Source organism: Chiloscyllium punctatum, chromosome 13 (genome assembly GCF_047496795.1).
Source record: "Chiloscyllium punctatum isolate Juve2018m chromosome 13, sChiPun1.3, whole genome shotgun sequence".
In the NCBI taxonomy this organism is placed as follows: domain Eukaryota; kingdom Metazoa; phylum Chordata; class Chondrichthyes; order Orectolobiformes; family Hemiscylliidae; genus Chiloscyllium; species Chiloscyllium punctatum.
This window is the reverse complement of record NC_092751.1, coordinates 97671569-97686833: the sequence shown is the minus strand read 5'-3', so window position 1 is coordinate 97686833 and position 15265 is coordinate 97671569. Positions and strand designations below refer to the sequence as shown.

Below are 15265 nucleotides of genomic sequence, written 5' to 3'. Positions count from 1 at the left end.
ACTGTCTCTCAATACCACTGTCATGCAGTGCATCCTGGTCTCCCTCTGAGCATTCATCCCTGTGATGAATATTCAGTGACCTTCATCAGATGGCATGGTGGCTCAGTGTTTACCACTGCTGCCTCACAAAGAGGAACCTGAGTTTGATTTCACATTCAGGAACCATACACATTCATAGAATCCCTACTATATAAAAACAGGCCAGTTGGCCCAATAAATCCACACCAATTCTCCGGAGAATATCTCAACCAGATCCATTCTCCTACCCAATTATTTTACATTTCCCCTGACTAATGTACCCACCATACAAATCTCTGAACACAATGGGCAACTTAGCTTGCCCAATTCACCTAACCTGCACTTCTTTGGACTGTGGGAGGAACCCTATGCAGGTAGTCATCCAAGGCTGGAATTGAACCTGGATCCTTGGCACCATGAGGCAGTAGTGCTAACCACTGAGCCACCATGCCTCCCATGTCAATATGGGTTTCCTCCGGGTGCTCTAGTTTCCTCCCACTGTCCAAATATGTGCAGATTAGATTGGTTAACCATGGGAAATGCACATTTACAGGAACAGGGTAAGGGTATCTGGATCTGAGTAGGATGCTCTTCAGATGGTCAGTGTGGGCTTGATGGGCCAAATGGCCTGCTTCCACACTGTACAAATTCTGTGATCCACTGGTGATCAACTGTTCATTCCTGTATGGAGGGGATCCTGCATTCATTGCAATTGTGTAAGTCAGAATACAATATTCCAACTGTTCTTCCTTGGATGGCTGTGTGAGCTCAAGTTTGATACATAAGTGAAACATACTTCTGCTTCAATGCTGGAGAATTTATTGTGAGTCATTCATTTTGGATTGGGACTTTGCAGTCAGTTAAGTTTGGTGGTAGAGCAGGAGTGTAACATACCATAGTCAATTTTCAAGAGGAACAAAAGGAAAAATAAAAATGAAATACACCACTTGCTTGCAGACAGAGAGCAGTAGAATATGGCAATTGATGCTGGGGTCAGGCCAGCAAAGCCCACATCCCATGAATATTTATAATAAAACAGGGCAAATACTCTGTACTGGCTGGAATTATACCTAGAATGAAGGAAGGTCAACCTTGTGGCGATTGAAGATCAGCCATCTCCGTCATAGTGCACCATGACAAAGAATTCCTTAAGGTAGTGTCTGGGCACAACAGTCTTCAGCTGTTTTATTGTAGCATTTCTGGAATCCACATCATTGGAGATTTATCAGGGTATTGCCTAGGCTGGAGAGTTCTGATTATGAAGAGAGATTGGATAGACTGGGGTTGTTTTCCTTAGAACAGAAGAGACTAAAGGGCAACATGATTTACACGTATAATATTTAGAATCATGTTGATAGGGTAGACAGGATGGAATGGGTGGCGGGGGCGGGGGGGGTAGGGTGGTGGTGGGGATAAGTAAAGACTGGTAGAGGTTACGCTGGGAGGAATGAATCCAGTAGGTGGCTGGGAGGAGTGGAAGGGAGGGGGAGGGGCTGAGAAAGGAGTAAAGGGAAGGGAAGGGAGGTTATTTGAAATTGGACAGCTCAATGTTAAGTCGTCTGGGCTGTAGGCTGCCCAGGAAGAAGATGAGGTATTGTTCCTTCAATTTACTGTTTGGTTCATTGCGGCAATGGAGGAGGTCAAGCACGGTCATGTCAGAAAGGGAGTGGGAAGGGGAATTAAAATGGTCTGTGACTGGGAAGTTCGTTCGGCCCCTGTGGACCCAATTGAGATGCTCGGCGAAATGTTCCCTAAGTTTATGTTTAATCTCCCCAACGGACAGAAGACCACATCAGGAGCACCTGATGCAGTAAACTGGATTGGAAGGCAGGCAGGTGAACCTCTGTCTCACCTGGAAGGACAGCTTGGGACCCTGGATGGAGGTGAGGGGGTGATGTACTGGCAGGTTTTGAGTCTTTTCTGGTTGCAGAGAAAGGTACCTTGGGGGTTCAGGGAGGTTGGTGGGGAGAGTGATGCAAACCAAGGACTGTCAAAGGGAACAGTCCTTGCGGAAGATGTTCTTCATGGTGGGGTCTAGTTGGAGTTGGCAGACGTGTTTAAGGATGATGCATTGGATGTGGAAACTGGTGGAGTGGTAGGTGTGTAGTCTGGACCACTCCCCCAAGAGAGGCCTCTTGGTTTCTTGATTATCAAAAGAATCAACAGGAGTGCGGACTGTTTAAAACAAGGTTACCGGTTTAATGAAATAAGGCTGCCTGGCGCAGATTTGTCCTGCCACACCGAGGTTAAAAGTTTCTGTGTTCTGTGGAGGAATTGTGCAATTACATTTGAACAATAAGCAGCTTTTATGTGTTTTTAAGAGACAGTATGGCCTTAGTTACAAGGAAAGACCAATCAAATGTAATAAGGCAACAGGATTGACAGCAGGTTAATCCAATCATATTTCCTGGGAAATGGTTTTGTCTTACGCACATCATCACCTCAAACTGGCAGTTCAAGGTTAGTTCGAGTGGTCTGTTAATGTCTTATGATTCATTTATGCTTTATCTCCTAATTTAGCTAATTCAGCAAAGCAGAAATGCAGATTCACAGTGTCACATCCTAACTTGAAGCAATTTTGTTGTATTATTTTAAATTGAAAAGTCATTTTGTGGTTAATAAAAGCCTACATACAGTTGTTGCTCCTGACAACAGCCTAAATTCAAATTTTAAATCAACAGGTTGGTCAATGGGAACTCTGTCTTCATTGCGTTTGGGTGGCGGTGGGGGGGGGGGGGGTGGTTTAGAGCTGTGGAAAGGGGAATGGAGGTGGTGTGGTGGAGGGCTGTCTGGGTGACAGAGGAAGGAAAAGCATGTAGTTCAAAGTAGGTAGACATCTGGTATACTTGGGAATGGAATCTCTCCTTGTCTTAGCAGATGCATCGAAGGCAGAGGATTTGGGAGAATGGGATAGAATTCTTGCAAGGTACTAGGTGGAAGGACCTGTAGTCCAGCTAGTTGTGAGTGTCTGTGGGTTTGTAGTAAATGCTTTCCTGCCTTTGCTATGTCTGGCGCTGTGAGACAGCAGTGCTAACCACTGAGCCACCTCAGCGTGTTCCAAGGTATGCTCTGCCTCGTATCTTAAACCCTCTATTAGCTTGGACTCATTCAATATTCACACCAAATCTTGTTCACTCATCATTCTAATGTATTTATTAATCTGCATTGGCTTCCACCAAAAAAATTGCTCAATATTAAACTTTTCATCCTTGTTTTCAAATGTTTCCATTGCCCTGTCTCTCACCATCTCTGAAATGTCCTTCGGACCTTCACCTTTCTGAGTACAGTAACTCCTACTGCTGACTGAAAGGAAATCAGGAATCATTGTACATGTGCATCTGGCCCTCACTTTGGCCAGTGATACACATGAAACTGCTCCAGTACCATTCTGGTTGGCAGCATGTGTTTGAATCTTGTTTAAAATATCCAGTGATATTACAACAGGCTCAATACACTCATCATTTAATTTGAGTCCCTGTGCACCACTTATCTAGCCAGATAGCGTAAACCTACAATCAGGAGGAGAAAGTGAGGACTCCAGATGCTGGAGATCAGAGCTGAAAAATGTGTTGCTGGAAAAGCGCAGCAGGTCAGGCAGCATCCTGACCTACAGCATTCTCCTAAACCTACAATCACAAATGAACCTCCCAGCTCAGCGAGCAAACCTACATCCAGAACCTTAACCTGAGCTACAAATCTTCTCAAAACTTGCTAACATTTGCACATTTTTTACATTTAATTTATGCATCATTTTTAGCAAATAAGTATTGGATTATTACTTTGTAAATGTTGATTTGAACTTAAGGATGATTATTCCTTGAATAAGTCAAAATTCATCAATCAGATAATCAGTCACAATATTATTTATATTCACAGCATTTGTTTTGACTGAATTAATGTTTTCTTAGATCAGTACTGTCAAAAAATAGAGTTCCTATGATTTAAAAAAAGAGAACATTTCTCACTTTATTGACCCCAATAACACCTGAACTAGAAGCCAAGAAAACAGTCTCATAGCTAAGATAACCAACTGTGTGGAAATTTAAGCATTTGGATGCGAAATTATCTAATAACATAATGATATGAGATACCCCACAGGGAAGTGTAACCAGCTTAAGTTGTGAGAAGTCTGTAGAGCTTGTGAAATCTGTGGTAGAGAGTTAATAAAACCTTTTATCTTGGAAAAATGTGAACATGGCCTCAAATGACAAAACAAAATCATAAATTGAGCTTCAAGGGGAATTGCTCTCAGGATGAGCTATTGCAGCTGAGTAGTTTGCTCAGCCACTGAAGACAATGGAGAAGGAAAGGACATTAATAAAATGATTAACTATAGAGTCACTCCTCTATGAGTCGAGAGTGTGTTGCTGGAAAAGCATTGCAGGTCAGGCAGCATCCGAGGAGCAGGAGAATCGACATTTCGGGCTGGAACCTTTCATCAGAAATGCTCCTCTATGAGGTTATTGAGAGTCTTGCTGATATACAGTGTCTTTCAAAAACTTTTTTTTGTTAATTTGTGGGATGTGGGCATTGCCAGCTGGCCAGCATTTATTACCCATTCCTAGTTACCTTGAGAAAGTAGTGATGAGCTGCCTTCTTGAACTGCTGCAGTCCACTTGCTGTGTGTTGACCCACAATGCCATTAGGGAGGGAATTCCAGGATTTTGACTGATAGTTTAAGAATGGTAATATATTTCCAAGTCAGAATGGTGAGTGGCTTGAAGGGGAACTTGAGGTGGTGGTTTTCCCATGTATCTGCTGCCCTTGTCCTTCTAGATGGAAGTGGTTGTGGGTTTGGAAGGTGCTGTATGAGGATCTTTGGTGAATTTCTGCTGTGCATCTTGTAGATAGTACACACTGCTGCTACTGAGCATTGGTGATGAAGGGAGTGGATACTTGTGGATTTAGTGCCAATTAAGCAGGCTGCTTTGACCTTGAACGGTGTCAAGCTTCTTCAGTACTATAAGACCATAAGACATAGAAGTGGAAGTAAGGCCATTCAGCCCATTGAGTCCACTCCGCCATTCAATCATGGCTGATGGGCATTTCAACTCCACTTACCCGCATTCTCCCCGTAGCCCTTAATTCCTTGTGACATCAAGAATTTATCAATCTCTGCCTTGAAGACATTTAGTGTCCCGGCCTCCACTGCACTTCACGGCAATGAATTCCACAGGCCCACCACACTCTGGCTGAAGAAATGTCTCCGCATTTCTGTTCTAAATTCTCCCCCTCTAATTCTAAGGCTGTGTCCACGGGTCCTAGTCTCCTCACCTAATGGAAACAATTTCCTAGCGTCCACCCTTTCCAAGCCATGTATTATCTTGTAAGTTTCTATTAGATCTCCCCTTAATCTTCTAAACTCATCAGTACTGTTGCAACTGCATTTATCCAGGCAAGTGGGGAGTATTCCATCACATTCCTGACTTAACCTTTATAGATGATGGACATGCTTTGGGGAGTCTTAGCCTCTGACCTACTCTTAAACTGTGTTTAGGTTATCTTTCTTCTTTCCTCTTGTTATTAGTTTATATTATTGTTTATATTTATATTATTTTCATCATCGTTAAAGTCAGTAAATTTGTTGTTTAAGCAACATTATCTGGTCTTACTACACTTTGCAGTTAAATCCAGAGTATTGCTCTAACAACAAGTAAGAATTTGAGGAGACTGTCATTCCACTTTAGACTTTGGAATGAAAATTGAAGCCCTCCTTAAGCTGGATCCAATCAGTTAAGGCTTTGTGCAGGGACAACAAACATCATGTTGCAGCTGTACAGGACATTGGTTAGGCCACTTTTGGAATATTGTGTGCAATTCTGATCTCCCTCTATCAGAGGAATGTTATGAAACATGAAAGGGTTCAGAAAACATTTACGATGATGTTGCCAGAGCTGGAGGGTTTGAGCTGTAGGGAGAGGCTGGATAAGCTGAGGCTGTTTTCCCTGGAGCATCAGATGCTGAGAGGTGACTTTACAGAGGTTTATGAAATCATGAGGGGTATGGATAGGTAAACAGAAAAGGTCTTTCCCTGGGGTGGGTGCATCCAGAACTAGAGGGCATAGGTTTAGAATGAGAGGGGAAAAATTTAAAAGGAACCTAAGGGGTAACTTTTTCAGGCAGCAGGTGGTGCGTGAATGGTATGAGCTGCTAGAGGAAGTGGTGGAGCCTGGTACAACATTTAAAAGGCATCTGTATGGGTATCTGAATAGGAAGGGTTTAGAGGGATAAGGACCAAGTGCTGGCATGGATGAGTTGGGCCAAAAGGTCTGTTTCTGTGCTGTACATCTCTATGATTCTATTTGAGGTTAATACATTGATGTATAATGGAACACTCAATCATCACTTTGAATCCCATATCAAGTAATTAAATTTTCTTAAATAGTTTGTTATCTTTTTTACATTTTATGAAAATGTGTTCTCAAACTAAATATTACAATCAATGCTCCATACTGGAATTCAAGAATCGAATTTACTGAAGTATCCTAATTATATATCTTCATTGTTTATTTAATTGTCATAAGTATGCTTTACAGGGGAAACAGATACAAGGTGAAAAGTAAACCAGATGCAAAAACATACCATTGTTTAAAGACTGCACAGTCCTAAAAGGTGCATGACCTGAACTTTATTATTGGTCTGTGTCAAGCCAACATATTCATTTTAATGCTGCCATTTTAAGTATTGACAGGGAAACTGCAAGTGTGTATGGGTAGAAAGTGTTCCTCCTTGAGTTGCAGTATAAACAAAACCTTTGGAAAAATATAATTAAGATCATTTGCATAACCATGTGATATATTTTCTGGCACTGTTCCCAAACTATTACAACATATGTCTGAGGAGTGATATGTTGTTCAAATAAAAGGACCTGTTGTAAAATATGCATACTCGGGAAACTTTTGTTAATATTCTTCTCCCACTTGCTTACACAGTCCAGCTATATGGAAATACAATTTACAAAAACACTCATTTCCTATTACTCACAGCTGCATGAAGAAAACCATATGCCAACAAATGAAGGCACAGAATTTGATTTTGTAAGGTTTTCCAAATATATCAATATTCAAGCAGGTTCATTTATTCATTCAATGTATCACTTGATAGATACATGCTGCAGAAATACATTTTCAGACAGCACAGAAAAATTTATTTTGTTTCAGCTGCCAAATTTACAAAGATCAAACATTGACATTGCAGCAAACCAGGAAGTGAGGTGAAGCAAAGAACTGCAGGTGCTAAAGATCTGAAACACATAAAAGGAGAAACTGCTGGAGAAATTCAGCAGATTTGGCAGCATCTCTGGAGAGAAAACATAGTTAACATTTCGAGTCCAGTTTCCCTTCAGAACTGGATACGAGAGTAGTGCAATTCATTCTGGGCTGAATAAAAAAACTATTCAAGCATTTGGCCCTAGCTATTTAACGACTGATCGTCAGTTAAATTAAAAATTGTTGAATGGTGGAGGGTTAGCAAGTCCCTGTTGAACAGTGAACTTGATCTGGGACGAGCTACTTCCGGGAGTTCCCCTCACTATGGGATGCCCCCGCCTCACAGTGACGTGATCACCGGCCTGGAGCCGATTGGTGCATTCGCAAGTCAGTTATTATGATGTCGAACGGCCACAGGGAGGCATGCCGGGAGTTGTAGTCGCGTCGTCCATGTTCTCGCGTTCGCTCGCGGCGCCGTGCTACCACCGGGAAACTACAGCCGCTCGGCTGACGGTCGGCTGAGCGAGACGAGGGCGGCGGCGGCGGCGGTCGGTGATCGAGGGCAGGATGCCGGCGAGGCGGAGGACGTGACAGGTTTAAATGCATTTCTTGGCTGGAGGAAGGGAAGGGGGATGGGGGGAAGGATCGGGGGTGTGGGGAAAGGAGAGGTTTCCTTCCCCTCCCCCGTCGATCTCCACAAAGCCTTTCTTTCCACTCGCTCCCTGACGCGGGGGGGAGGAGGGGGTGCGGACGCTTCTGGAACATTCCGCGGCGATCGCGAGATCTACCGCGCCGCCACCATCTTAGTTTCGGCGGGATCCCCTGCCCCCCCCCCCACCCACTGACAGCACAACACTCACCTCCCTCTCTCCCGCCCAACTGCTCCGTGGTTGTTTTGCGTTTTTTTTTGGGTTTGTTTTGGCTCCGTTTTATTTTTGAAGGGGTGGTGTTTGAACTGTGTTTCCTCCCCCCACCCCACCCCACCCCACCCCAATATTGTTGTAATTCTTCGCTCCCGAACCATGAGTGCAGCGCCTGGCCGCGAGCCCATGAGGAAAAGGCTGAGGCTGAGGCTGGAAGTTGCCCCCCCCCCCCCCCCCCCCCCCGGCAGCTCTCCCCTTCCAGCGTCTGCCCACCCGGGAGAAGCACTGGCTTGTCAGTCCGCAAGAAAGGTCTGTAACCAGGCAAAAGCCTAACCCCCCCCCCCCCCCCACACACGCACACACACACACACACACACAGCAGCCTGCACTTCACCTGGAGGAAGGCTCCATGCCAGGCTTGAATACCCATTCACCTCTGGGCCATGCCAACTTGTCACCTCTGCCGTATGTTAGAAGCAAAGTTTCAAGAAAGCGTTCGGTTCTTTGATCAGGTTGCCATCCAGTTTAGTTGGACCTCTGCCTGGAGATTGCGTTGCCCCTTTGGCTGCCAAAACAAAATCACTGTTTCCTATTTCCAGTTGGAGGGGGAGGGGGAATAAACCAAAGTTCTGGCAGAAAACAAAATCCCATGGATTTTGTCCTGGTGCAAGGTCTAGGCAGCACACAATGAGTTTCTGGGGAGTACCAAGACGACTCTGAAGGGCCATCATGTTGAATGTGGCCCAAATCATTTCAACCACTTCCTGATACAACTCAGTCAGTTTTACATTTCGATCTTGATTTAGCCCTTTGCTCTTACTTATTTTCTCAATGACCCACTTGTTAGCATTTCCTGCACCAAGTTTGTAGATTTGTTCACAAGTTAACAAATCTGTGGGAAGTTGGTGGGAAGCAGAATTTTGTTATCTCAGCAAAAGTTAATATGTCACTAAGGATTTAATCAGCAATAAATGCTGTTGGTTGCGAATCCTTTGAGATCGAATGGATCAGTTGGAGTGACACAGGTAGTGAAGAAATGTGATGGAAGGCAGTTATAGGAAGGGAGAACAGTTGCAGATACAGTCACAGAGGTGGGTTAACTCCAGGAAAGGTGAGAGTGGTAGGTTGCAAGCAAATATGCTGTTTTGAAAAATGTAGAGGGTGATGGATTCTCAGGGGAATGTAGCATGAACAGTCAAGTTTCTGGTATCGAGACTGGCTCTAATATAATGAGGGGGATGTTTGGTTCCAAGAGATTGATTGATTGATTGTATTCGGGGACTGTCTAGTCCGAGGCACAGATAGACCTTTCTGTGGCCAGAAGCAAAAAAATCAGAATGTTGTGTTGCCTCCCTATTGCCAGGATCAAGGATGCCTCAGAGAAGTTGTAGAATGTTCTCAAGGGGTAGAGGGTCAAGCAGGACGTCATTGTACACATTGGAACCAATGACATAGGAAAGGAAAAAGATGAGAATCTGAAGGGAGAATATAGTGAGTTAGGCAGGAACTTAAAAAGTAAGTCATGGAGAATAGTAGAATCTGGATTACTCCTGGTGCTACAAGCTAGTGTGGATAGGAATAGGAGGATAGAGCAGATAAATGCGTGGCTGAGGAGCTGGTGTATGGAAGAAGGATTCACATTTTTGGATCGTTGGAATCTTTTCTCTGGTAGCAATGACCTGTACAAGAAGGACGGATTGCACCTGAATTGCAAGGGGGCTAATATAGTGGTAGGGAGATTTGCGAGAGCAGCAAAGGAAGAATTAAGCTAGTAAGGGTGGGGGGGGTGGGGGAGGGACCCAGGGAGATAGTGAGGGAAGAGATCAATCTGAGACTGGTACAGTTGAGAAAAGAAGCAATGCAAACAGTCAGGGCAGTCAGGGACAAAGAGAACAAGGAAGGACTGATAAATTAAATTGCATTTATTTCAATGCAAGAGGCTTAACAGGGAAGGTAGATGAACCCAGGGCATGGTTCGGAACATGGGACTGGGATATCATAGCAATTACAGAAACATACTCTGGGATGGACAGCTTAATGTTCCAGGATACAAATGCTACAGGAAGGACAGAAAGGGAGGCAAGAGAGGAGGGGGTGTGGCAGTTTACAGCTGTACTGAGGGAGGATATTCCTGGAAATACATCCAAAGAAGTTATTTTGGTGGTACTGAGAAATAAAAAAAAGGATGATTACTTTATTAGGATTGTATTATACACCCTAATAGTCAAGAGGGAAATTGAGAAACAAATTTGTGAGGAGATTGTAAGAACAATAGGGGAGTTATGGTAGGGGATTTTAACTTTCCAAACAGACTGGGACTGCCATAGTGTTAAGGGTTTAGATGGAGAGGAATTTAAGTGCGCACAAGAAAATATTCTAATTCAGTATGTGGATGTGCGAAACTTTTTTTGCCAGGATGCAAAACATGACCTACTCTTTAGGAAATAAGACAGGGCAGGTGACTGAGGTGTCAGTGGGGGGAGCACTTTGAGACCAGTGACCATAATTCTATTAGTTTTAAATTAGTGATGGAAAAGGATAGCCTGGATCTAAAAGTTGAAGTTCTAAATTTGAGGAAGGCTAATTTTGATGGTATTAGGCAAGAACTTTCAAAAGTTGATTGGAGGCAGATGTTTGCAGGTAAAGGGATGGCTGGAAAGTGGGAAACCTTCAGAGTCTAGAGACAGTATATTCCTATTAGAGTGAAAGGAAAGGCTGGCAGGTGTAGGGAATGCTGGATGATGAGAGAAATTGAGTTTGGTTATGGGAAAAAAAGGAAGCATATGTCAGGTATAGACAGGACAGATCGAGTAAATCCTGAGAAGAGTATTAAGGCAGTAGGAGTGTACTTAAGGAAATCAGTAGAGCAAAAAGGGACATGAGATAGCTTTGGCAAATAGGGTTAAGGCAACACATTTTTAAGCTCTGATCCCCAGCATCTGCAGTCCTCACTTTCTCGTAGAGAATAGGGCCCTCAAAGATCAGTAAGGTGGTCTTTGTATGGAGTCGCAGGAGATTGGGGGGGGGGGGGGGGATACTAAATGAGTATTTTACATCAGTGTTTACTGTGGAAAAGGACATGGAAGATATAGATGGTGATATCTTGAAAAATGTTCATATTACAAAGGAGGAAGTACTGGATGTCTTGAAATGCATAAAAGTGGATCAATGTCCAGGACCTGATCAGGTGTACCTAGAACTCTGTGGGAAGTTGGGAAGTGATTGCTGGGCCCCTTGCTGAGATGGTCACAGGTGAGATGCCAAAAGACTGGAGGTTAGCTAATGTGGTACCACTGTTAAGAAAGGTGGTAAGGAGAAGGAAACTATAGACTGGTGAGCCTGACATTGGTGGTGAGCAAGTTGTTGGAGGGAATCCTGAGGGACAGGATTTACATGTATTAGGAAAGGCAAGAACTGATTAGGGATAGTGAGCATGGTTTTGTGCGTGGGAAATCATGTCACTCAAACTTGATTCAGTTTTTTGAAGAAGTAACAAAGTATCTATATGAACCTCAATAAGGTGTTTGACAAGGTTCCCCATGGGAGACTGGTTAGCAAGGTTAGACCTCGTGAAATACAGGGAGAACTAGCCATTTGGATACAGAACTGGCTCAAAGATAGAAGACAGAAGGTGGTGGTGGAGGGTTGTTTTTCAGACCGCAGGCCTGTGACCAGGATGGGTGCTGGGTCCACTGCTTTTCATCATTTATGTAAATGATTTGGATGTGAGCATAAGAGGTCTAGTTAGTAAGTTTGCAGATGACACCAAAATTGGATGTGTAGTGGACAGCGAAGAAGGTTACCTCAGATTACAAGGGGATCTTAATCAGATGGGTCAGTGGGCGGAGGAGTGTCAGATGGAGTTTCAGATGAATGCGAGGTGGTGCATTTTGGGAAGGCAAATCTTAGCAGGACTTATACACTTAATGGTAAAGTCCTCGGGAGTGTTGCTGAAAAAGAGACCTTGGAGTGCAGGTTCATAGCTCCTTGAAAGTGGAGTCGCAGGTAGTTAGGATATTGAAGAAAGTGTCTGGTATGTTTTCTTTTATTGCTCTGAATGTGGAGTACTGGAGTTGGGAGGTCATGTTGCGGCTGTATAAGACATTAGTTAGGCCACTTTTGGAATGTTGCATGCAATTCTGGCCTCCCAAGGATGTTGCCAGGGTTGGAGGATTTGAGCTAGGGCTGTTTTCCCTGGAGCGTCGGAGGCTGAGGTGTGACCTTTATAAAGGTTTATAAAATCGTAGGGGTATGGATAGGAAAAATTGACAAAATCTTTTTTCCCTGGAGTGGGGAAGTCCAGAACTAGAGGGCATAGGTTTAAGGTGAGAGGGGAAAGATATAAAAGAGACCTAAGGGGCAACTTTTTCACGCAGAGGGTGGTACATATATGGAATGAGCTGTGAGAGGAAATGGTGGAGGCTCGTATAATTGTAACATTTAAAAGGCATCTGGATGGGTATATGAATAGGAAGGGTTTGGAGGGATATGGGTCGGGTGTTGGCAAGTGGGACTATATTGTGTTGGAATATCTGATCGGCATAGACGAGTTGGACTGAAGGGTCTGTTTCTGTGCTGTACATCTCTGACTCTAAATGCTGTACTATGATTTGAAGTCAATAGAAATGAAATTCTTTCAAGTAACTCCCAAGATATTTTAAAATAAAGAACTGTGGGTGCTGGAAATCTGAAACAAACACATGTTGCTGGAGAAACTCAGCAGGTCTGGCAATATCTGTTGGAGAGAAAGCAGAGTTCAAGTTTCGGATTTGGTGGTGGCAGTACTTCAGAACCTTCAGAGCATCTGTTCTGAAAAAGGGTCAGAAGACCCAAAATATTAGCTCTACTTTCTCTCCTCAGATGCTGAGCTTCTCCAGCAATTTCTGTTTCTGTCTTAAGTTTTTTTTGTATGAACCAAAGTGCTGTGCATCAGTTTCTGATGTGTTTGTGCTCCTAGGCCTGTGTTAAATTTCAGCTAAGAAAGTTGAATGAGAAGGCTACAAGTTGACTTCTGTAATTCAGGCATCATCTTTCTTCTCTTGATGTTTCCTGCTCTTTCTATGAGAGCTCTTTGGAAGTTCTCTATGATGATGGTGGCAGTGATTGTGTAAGTTGTTACTAGTTATTATGTCCTCTGAGCACAATGAAATATCTTCTGATGAGCAACTAAATATATACTACTTTTGAATTGTTTATGGATGCGATTTTGGGACAGAAATTATTTTGAATTTCACTGAATTACCGTTTAACTGAAAAACAAGCAGAGTAGAGGTACTGAATCTCCAAAATGAGGCTGCATATTCTGTTTGATTTCACACCATTTGATTTAAAACAATAATGAGGCTTATTACATATTCATGAAAGTCATTCACTCATTTCATAAAATGTTTGTGCCTTCAGGTTTGCGTTCATGTGTGGTATATACTCAAGACATTCTGCTTTGATTGCAGAGTGGCTATAGGAAAATTTGTTGATGCAGTTACCTGAACACCTATTATAAAGAAAAACCTTCTGTATGCAATCACTTTTTTTTTCTTGAAAAAACATTTTACTGAACCTGGCATTTAAATTGAAATCTCTTTGCAAAATGTTCTGTGAATTATGCAGTGTTTTAGCGCAACTCACAAGTCGTTTGTTTTGTCTTTAAAATATATCACAAATTGCAGAAGTATTATGTGCCGAAGGAGGCTACCTGGCTCATTATGCCTGCTGGCTCTCCAAAGGCATTCTTCCAGGCCTCTCTAGAGCAGTCCACTAGGATTGTAGCAACTTCACCAAGAACTGTACACAATGCTGTAACTCAGGTCTATTTTCCTTTCATCCTTACTCTGACCCCTCTGATGAACTTAACTTAGCTATCTATAGTTTATTTTATGACCCTGGTATCATACTTTGTGCCATTCTCCCACATTTTCTCCATACCCTTTCACATTGTTTCTATTTAAATAATTATCCAATGTCCTTATGATTACTGTTGTTGAACCTGCATCCATGTGGGTCCTGGCAGTACTTTCCAGACCAGAACCAAACTCGTGAAAACATATAACGCTGGTATTCTTCTCTAATATTCTCTCTTGCTACTCAAACCTTTGCTAAGTTACTTTAATGTCTTTTCAGCTGTACTAGCAAAACACCATGGAAGTAACTCTGTCCCAACTCTGTTCAGTTGCAATCTGTCTGGCTTGTAAGGGTGTCATCTTCTACAGAGCCAGTCCCAGAAATATAAAGCCCTATCTCCTGCACCATGTTTCCAGCCATAAGTTCATCTAACCTTATTCTTCTATTTCTGTACTCATTTGTATATGGCACTGGAAGTAAACTGAAGATTAGAACTTTTCAGGTCCTGCTTCATAATTTTCTACCTAAATTCTGATTGTAGGACCACATTCTTCTTTTTACCTAAAACATTGGTACCAATGTGGAACGTAACTTCTAGCTGTTCATCCTTTCCGGAAGAATGTCCTGCAGTTGCTCTGTGACATCATTGACCCTGGCACCAGGGAGGCCACTTGAAGTCTTATCTGTGGCCACAGAAATATCTGTCTGTTCCCTTAACCAACTAATCCCTTATCACTGTTGCTCATCCTTTCTCCCTCATCACATCGTCCCCTCCTGTTCAGTTGAATTGCCATACATGCTACTCTGATTGCAACTGTTTGAGGAACCAGGGCCCTCATTAGCATGATTTGTGAGCAGGACCCAGGGAACTCTTGTGATACCTGTCTGTTTCTCTTGGAAGGACTGCTGGTACCTTTCTGCTTCCAGACGCTTAAACCGTTGTGTGACCATCTCTCTCTGAATGTACTATTCACGTAACTATTAACCTCATGGATATGCCACATTAACTTCAGTTGTTGCCAAGTCCTGAAATCTGGTAGTCGAGGACACTGGTAGTGTCCATGGCTTCCCATATTATAAGCCAGACATTCCACTTGATTGAGCTATAAAGGCACATCTTAACTTTACTGCTTTTACGTTAATCTTTATTATGTTTGTTAAATTACTTGATTATTTTGGGTCTGATTTGCCTTTTATTTCTGGTATTTCTCAGTTAAGTTCACGTACACCAATTCATTGGGTTATACAGTATGGAAACCGACCTTTCAGCCCAACTTGTTCACAACAACTAGTTATCCAAAACTGATGTAGTCCCATTTGCAGGCTTTTGGCTTAACA

At 43.0% G+C, this 15265-nt stretch overlaps 1 protein-coding gene across 3 annotated transcripts in view; it reads left to right on the top strand.

The window, feature by feature from the left end:
* Positions 1 to 7699: 7699 nt before the first annotated feature.
* parga (poly (ADP-ribose) glycohydrolase a) overlaps positions 7700 to 15265 on the top strand; it is a 205126-nt gene continuing 197560 nt past the window's right edge. Inside the window, exon 1 of one of the 3 annotated variants that reach the window (XM_072583394.1) lies at positions 7700 to 7820. The gene's annotated coding sequence lies outside the window, so the exon portion shown is untranslated. Of the gene's footprint in view, positions 7821 to 8325; positions 8399 to 15265 lie in introns of those variants that run through there. The other 2 variants (XM_072583396.1, XM_072583395.1) reach the window with 2 other exon arrangements.